The following is an 8,267-nucleotide window of genomic DNA, read 5'->3' as shown; positions in this document are numbered from 1 at the left end:
AAGCCAAGAGCATAAGATTGTTCACATGAAGCAACAATAATTGGTGAAATTGCTTATCTGTGCGTAAGCAAGGGTTATCAACGCTCCTGGTCCTATGAGCTGATTTTATCAATATTGTGGTTAGCTTGAGAAGTGGTCAAAGTGGATTGTTTGGGGTCAAAACACTACAGTTGTTTGTTCATTATCAGATGTGAGGGCTGATTCATGTTGTTTGTAGTCATGTTTGTGCCCTCTCAGAAGCCTGCCTGATCTTGTTGGCCTCAAATGGGACTGCAAAAAAATGCCAGAGACAGGGATAGAAAAAAAAAACCCATCAAATGCTCTCCAACTAGATGGCAGAAGATACAGTTCATACCACAAAATGGGTCACAATAGGCTTGGAGACTCACAAGTGATGGCAGAGTTTGTTTAAATTGAGACAGAATCAACATTATTTCAGGGTGAATACTTTTTAGGATTATTTTTGTTTGGTGGTGCGCTGTGAGATTTTGCGAAATACCTGCTTTGGCTTGATAAAGATGAGATTTTGTGAAATACCTGCTTTGGCTTGATAAAGATGGGGAACCACTGCGTTAGCATACACCAGCAGCAAAATCTTCACAAAAGATTAAATTAATTAACAGCTCAAAACCTTCAAATATCTGCTCAAAAGCAACAAATGGGCAGAAAAAGCCCACTAGAACAGCTGAACTTTAATTGGGGGTCATCAGACGTGCTGTAAATGGTGGCAGGTGTGAGCTAAGTCTCATTTAACAGGAGTGTCAATATGATTGGTTAGTTCTGAACAGCCACATAAGGTGTGCACACTTTTGCAACTACATTATTTCAACTGCTTGTTTCTTACCCCCACTCTCATAGGAAATAATAATTTTAAAAAAACTGCTTTCTACTGGTTGTTTGCCTGTTGGTGGGAAAAGTACTGAAATGATTTATCTTGGTCTGAGGCTTGTAGAATTGTTTTCTTTTTCTAAAATTGCTTCCTTGAATTGTGTCCACGATTATTTAATATTAAAAAATGCAGAGAGATTTGTATTTAATCCCAACCGCGCGCTTTGTACAGTATTCCTCTAAAATGGCGAGGACAATAGTTGGATTTATGCCTGCACAACTGTTTGCCACCGTGAAAGGATCCAGCGGCGGGAGATGGAGCTTTCTTTTGCCCGTCCGTCTCCACATACACAGGCACAATCGGAGTGACAGGCGCAGACAAATGGATTCATACCAACATAATGGACGCTCTCAATAGCAGCTGGCCTGTCATAATTTACGGGAGATATCCCCGAAAGGCATCATCTCGTGACCCAGTGGCAGGAGGGAACGTGGGAGCCATGAGCAACCACTGTCCTAGCTTGCAAAGCACCAGAGCCCAAATTATTGCTCGGGGGGGCAATTGAGACCTGTCGTTTGTTCTCGCAGCGGCCTAATCAAAATTGAAGATAATCACAACAGATCTAAAAGCTTAGCAATAATAAGGGCCGATAAATTATGATTTGTTTGTTTAATCAGTTGACTCAAATCATTCAGTAAATAAATTGTGCAAAATTTGTAGAGGCCATTTTAACCATTTTCTTTGGCGCAATGCTATCGCTAGCCAGCTAGCTAGTTAGCTAACAGCTTGTTATTGGAGGAAAACGTGTATTCTCATGATTTTGCCGCTTTTGTGATGGTCTATAAGATATCTGTTTTGAAAGTAAGTAGGCTTACATACGATCGGCGTGTCGCGTGTCGTGTTCTACGCGTTTAAATCCTCGCCAGAGAAAGATTAGCTTGACATATAGCCGGCAGAAAAGAGTCACTTAACAGGGATTAGGATTAGTTACCTTGTTTCGCCTTAATAATTGCCACCTGGAGAACCTTACAATCAGGGTCATCTCGCTTTTCACATGCGAGTAGTAACATTATTAGAAAATACAAAATATATTTTTTAAATAATAATCGACTGGCAGTGCGAAGTCGGTATTGTCTATTCTGTTGAAGACGCTCACTAATCTTCACTTTCAAGCCAAATAAAAACCCACCAGCTGTGTTGAGAAGAAATGGAATGTTGAGGATTAGCTGTTAACATTTCAGACATAAACAATTGTATCATTTATTTGCTGGCACTCATTCACTAAAGCTGATAAAAATTGTTTAGGCACACCCACACAGATAATCACGGACTGTCGATGCAGGCCAAATTAATAGTTTGGTCTGTGAGGCGGCGTGATAACAGCATGAAATCAAATTGTTTGGTTAGAGCTAACTGTTGCGTTCACTAAAAATAATATTTAACGTAGTCCGCACTCTTATTTTCTTTAACAGCAAAAAAAGGGTGTGAAAAGTGTCATAAAAGTGTGGCGGTTACAACTGCCATGTGGGAAAAATAGTAAGAAAAAATTCTTCCATTTCAGAAGAAAAATCGTGTGATTGATGATAGTTGCTTTTTGTCAAGGTCCGGGATGGTAATAAAGTGAAAACTCCTTTGATGATTGCCAGCTCAGAACAGATTGCTCATGTTTTGGTTCGGAATGTAAAGATCTTCTCAGTGCAGGGACGCATTTTGATAAGTGGAGATTTGCAGATTTTCAAAATAAAGGACAGGGTGTCCGTTTTGGCCCAGCAGTTGACAAATTCCTGCCTGGCAAAAAAAAATAAAAAAATCTGTCCCTGAATAAAGCTCAGTGCCACTTTTGATCAACTTGATGGCCTTTAATAAACGCCTAATTCAGTGTGCAATAATTTGCAACCAACTTTGTAATATGTGTCAACAAGCCGAGGGCAAGGAAATGGCTTGCTTACAAAAATTGGCAAATGGAGGCAAAAAACTGTCAAATGATATCAATCATCCCTAAAATGAAAAATAAATAAAAAATACAAGTGTATAATGACTTTTGGGACATCTGCCTCCACTGCTGTGTTTACTCACCCTCGCCGCCATAATTACAATACAGTGTGGCATTGATTCCACATACACACACACACACACACACACACACACACACACACACAAGCGCACACACACCTGTGACGCTGACTGCGGGAAAGTAGGTGAACCTCCTCAGGCAGGGGCAACATTTTATAGGCGCATTCACCCCCCCGTTTTACCTCCCCCTTCACATGTGCCCCTCTTAAGTCTCCAGTTTCACAAAGCCCCTCACCCCAAAGCACAGGACCCCCTAAATTCCCCAGAAACCCCCACACCCACGCCTCACACACTCGTCACCTCCACTCACAGTTTTGCCTCGCTAGCAGCATACAGTTAGTTAATTTCCGACGATATGCAAAATATGACGAAATTGAAAACTCAATTGAACTCACTTGGAGAAGTGTCGGCTGCTGGTGGTTTTGTCCAAACTTTCATCAATTGGGAGACAAATGCTGGACAAGACACAAGTGATTGGCTGACAGGAGGACGAACAGGCCTGCCGAGAAAAGAACTAAGAATAGACTTGACATGACCATACACGAAACAAAACGTCGTCAAGTCAAAACGAGGTTGCCGAAACACAGGCCGTGACATTTGCAGTTTTCATTTTTTCTCGACTCATTTTTACAGCCGTATGACATTTGAGAATATTTTGGAAAAGCCTGTGGACTTAGTCAAGGTTGTATGATGACATTGTTTAACAATGGTTGTGTCATCAAATGTGTGTGACCTCGGAGACGGAGTTATCGCATTCCAGGACCTTGCAAGAATTTGAGGGTGCGTCATTCAAAGCAAAGAATAAGAAGCAAATATGCCGCGCAAGGGCAGAGATGTCGGAGTGAGGCACAGTGCAAACCGTATAGCATGTCTTGCTCAAGGGCACCTTGATGGTGCTCACAAGCACATTCCCACATTTTCTCCTGCACTTTGCCCCGCTCGGGTCTGCTTTCCGGATGAGGAGGGAAAGGGAGGGGGGGAGTCTTTGATAGGCTCCGTTTGAATGAAACGATAAGACGTCGTGCCCTAGGGGGGCCCGGCCCGGCCCGTATGTGCGTGATCCCGCTTGCTACGCCTGTTGAATATGGATTGTTCTTTGTAGTGCAGCACTAAGTGCTAATGCAGGATGTAAAATGAGAACTAAGATGGCTTGCTGCTTTCGCTGTGTGTGTGTGTGTGTGTACAGACGGGGGGCGGCATTAAAGCACAGGTGTAAGGCAACTGCAGCAGCACAGTGTAAACAGCCGGGCAAATGTTCTACACACGCACACACACACAGAAGCTGATCATCTGTTAGTCTGATTAGCCCTCACGTGAGGCAACACCCCGGCCAGCCTCATATTGTGTATGGTGACCTCCCGCGGTGAAGCCCAATGCAATCGTAATGGGAAGCATTTCCACGAAACAATCAGCGCTCGCTGGATGCGACGTCGTCGGCATGGTGGGAGGGTGAATTATTTTTGAATGAACGTATTCAAGTGGATTCCATGGGCTTGCTCAACCTTTAACCAAAGTGGACGGTTCTTAAAGATAGCACCAAAACTGGATGTACGTGACAAAATACTAGTAATCTAAAAAATAGTGAGCTAATATTTGTATTCAAATTTATCCGTTGCGTTATTTCTCTTTGCTTTCTTAACCAGTTGTCACAGATAGGAGGAAGTCCTTTTTAACGGCAGTATGGGTTAAGAAGATTTTTTTTTTATGAATTACAGCATTTGTGCGGTAGTGAGCGAACGCAGGTGGCCCCACTCTGTATATTATCTACTAAACGAGTGAGTCATACGAGAAAGCATTCCTACGTGCTCTCGTTTCGATTTGAAGCTAAAGTCATAGTGTGTTAACTTTCATACTGAAACTTTTCTCGACCATGTCTGCATATTTTAGAAATAAATCCGCAGGCATTTTCATTGTTTCCGTGTCGTGCTTACTGCTATCCGCAAATCAATCGACATTCTTCCACTTGCAAGCTGCTGCTGCGGAGGAGTGTTCCTTGAAAGCCTCCTTTTCTGACATTTGACAAATATCAAGCAACCACACAAGGCAAACCACGTCTGTTTTGACTTAAGAATGGTTAATCCGGATTTGCCGTGGAAGAATAGATGTGTGTGAGTCATTCGACGTTTACTTTACATTTTTTGGTCACCGTTCAAGACTGGAAATGTACAAACATGCTTGATATGTCGCATTAGTGGAATCTCAGTTTGTTCAAATACACTTTCCCACACAATTAACTGATGAAATACAACAAATAATGATACAAAAGTCATTATTGACATTATTTTACCACATGATTGATTTAACATGACAAATTAAACAAATTATTGAATAAAATAAAAAAAAACTGCATTTTATTATTCTATTACTAATTTGTCTTTGGAATTCAGAATAATAAATCAAGAATTCATGCTGTTTTTTTCATTTTTCATTGTTTATGGTTCATTTAAATATCATGGCTGCAATGTGAGTGTTAATTGTTTGTCTTTATGTCCCACTTAATTGCCTCATGGTGACCAGTCCAAGGTGTATCCCAAAATTAACTCCAGCTCACCAAAATGCTATTAAAAGTTCAAATGGACAGATGGGGAAAAAAAATACGTCTATAAAATACGCAGCATTTGAGAATAGCAACAGCAGCTAGCTACTTAGCGGCTAACGTCCGTCAGCACAGCCTGAACTTCACGTCCTTTATGAGGCAACTTTTTTCCAAAGCTGCTCAAAAGTGTTTGAAAAACGGTTAGACATTCAAGTGCACCCTCCCTCCCTCCCTCCCGGTGTGCATCTTCATCCAAAATCAAGCCCATTCATTCCACCCTGCTTATCTCAACATTATCTCAGCATTCCGATGCCCTCAACTGGAACATGCTCGTATTCTCAGACGACGCCTCCGCTGCCGCTGCCGCTGTGTGTGTGTGTGTGCGCGTGTTTGGAGATGCAGGTCAAAAAGAGGAGTGGCAGATGTTCCCATTTGCTCAGCCAAGTAGAATGAGCTTCTCCTCAAGGCGCATCCGTGCTCTCCTCCTTCCGTATCAAGTGACCGCCGTGCCAAAAGGCCTTTGTGGACGTTTAAGGAAGCACGGCGGAAGGAGCCACAAGAGGTGACTCTTGGGCTAAAGTCAACATGGAGGAGGGAGGGGGGGGGGGGGGGGAAAGCCCCCTTTCGACGACCACCTGTTGATTCAGTTCCACGTGACCCCACTGGGTTGGAGTGGGATCAGATAGGACAACCAAAGGGAGGAAATGGAGATGTGTTTTGCTAAGTGGAGGTGTGGGAACATGAGCTTCATCTGGGGTTTTTTTGGGTTTTTTTGCTCACACACCACTGAAACACTCTCAAACACACTACCGAAGCTTCATTTTGTTTTCATGAGCTACTGAAATAACAAGACTACTGAAATGCTCGCAGTCATTACTAAAGTTCCTTTTAATCTCTCATCAGAATATTCAGGTTTGATTTGTGAAAGGACTAAAAAAATCTGTCATGTTTTTGAATCCCCACCCCACCTGTGAGTGAAAGATTCGAAAATGAAAATGATTAGCTCTGACCTGCTGCTGCTGCTGGCGAAGTCGTTGAGGCCCAGCTGCTCCTTTGCACGTGCGAGAAAGAGAGAGAGAGAGGCCTGCTATCGCTTGTTAAGTCCTTCATCAAAAAACTGTCAAGTGAAAAGAAACTGTCATTACGGGCAATATTGACAAGCAATTTCCTTGGTCTTGGTTTAACACTTACCCGCATGTTCCTTGATGGAATTAGCTTCTTTGTCACCCAAACATGAGTGTGCATTATCATGCCATTGTGATTGAGTGGAAGATGACAGTTTTAAAATGTTGAGCTTGGAATATTATTGAAGGTTTTTGAAAGAGAGCTTGTGGTTTTGCTTGTACTTCCCTTCAGTCAGGTCTGGGACTTATTGAGATGTCAATCAATGCAAAAACTTTTGACAGTTTAACCGGACTTTCCGTTTCAAGGGAAACATGACGAGGACGGAATGGTCAGTCAGCAGCCAGCATCTGCTTGTCGTTAGCGGTTGTGCACCCTTTAACTGGTTCTGCACATTGACCCACACATTACAATTAATGAAGTCTCCTTGGACTTCACACTTGAGGGGGGGGGCTCCTAAAAATGCATGGGGGGGGGGGGCTTACTACATATGAAGCCCTCTTATTTTTTGTAAATCTGGAGCGGCATAACTACACGTAGAACCTGTGTTGATCATTTTGGATGCCAGCACAGGCCCGCGAATCTAAAAAAGGGAGGTCTGCGCCGCCGTGGAAGTGATCAGAGCTGACTTCAACCGTGTGTAAATCTGGTGATAGATGCGATTGTGTAAGTCACATCAGTGAGATGTACTGAGGAGGTCATGTGATATGTAAATCAAGTGTAAAATAATAAAAGTATTCATGTTACTGTCTGTGTGTGTAGTTTTGCTGCAAACATCTTGTTTGTTGTCCAGCACCCAAAGCGTATTGCATGTGCTAAACACAAACAATGCAGACGAGTAGTGATCAGTCCCAATTGTCCTTGCCCATCTTTGTTTTCTTACATTTCCTCGATTCCGCTTTTGGATTTTCCAACCTCCCCCCCCTAAATTCCAACCTATCATTTCCTGTGTGGGAGCGAGGGCCGCGAGGGCCGCGAGGGCGCTGAGCAGGCAGAGCACACGACATAATGGCTCTTTGTACACCACCAGCGCCGCCTCCGAGTGAGTAAGGCACATACACGGGGACTGTTTTCAAACGTCCATCAGCCACCCCAAAGGCTCCAGCCCACGTCTCAGTCATTCACGTTGGCCCGCAGGCTGGCTTGCGGAGACGGACGGGGAAGTGGCCAAATCTAAAATAGATAGATGGCAAGAAAGATGTAAACACACAGGCTTGTCTCTTATTTTCCCCTGAAAAGTGAACATGCATGCAAAAAAAAGTTTGGCCGAGCCACACCATGACCCAGAGCTTCCTGTACTATCCCGACATAGTCATAAAATGAAATGCACATGACGTTAAAGAAAGAAAAGGATTTGTGTCGCTATGAGTACAAAGTTATGCTAGGCCTTCGTGAATGTTTTACTTTGTCTATTTATCTCCATGACCTTTGATTGCATGCATGACTTCATGTTATCTGTCACATTCAGTACTTCCGACAACTCGGCTTTAAAACATGTCGGCGTCCTCTTTAAAACTTTCTGAAGCAAATGGCGCAACATTTACATCCAATGACCATTCCTGGGCAATCATCTGTTTAAATCCGCTTGCCATTTAAAAAAAAATCTAACGCTGTTTATATGAAATTGCCCCCAGGATCAAGAATTACAATACACTAAACGTCCCGTTGAATTATTCATTTATTTATCTATTTATTTGTGTATTTATG

The sequence above is a fragment of the Syngnathus floridae genome, chromosome 2, assembly GCF_059516105.1.
Source record: "Syngnathus floridae isolate MCC-2025c chromosome 2, RoL_Sflo_1.0, whole genome shotgun sequence".
In the NCBI taxonomy this organism is placed as follows: Eukaryota; Metazoa; Chordata; class Actinopteri; order Syngnathiformes; family Syngnathidae; genus Syngnathus; species Syngnathus floridae.
This window is presented reverse-complemented; position numbering follows the sequence as displayed.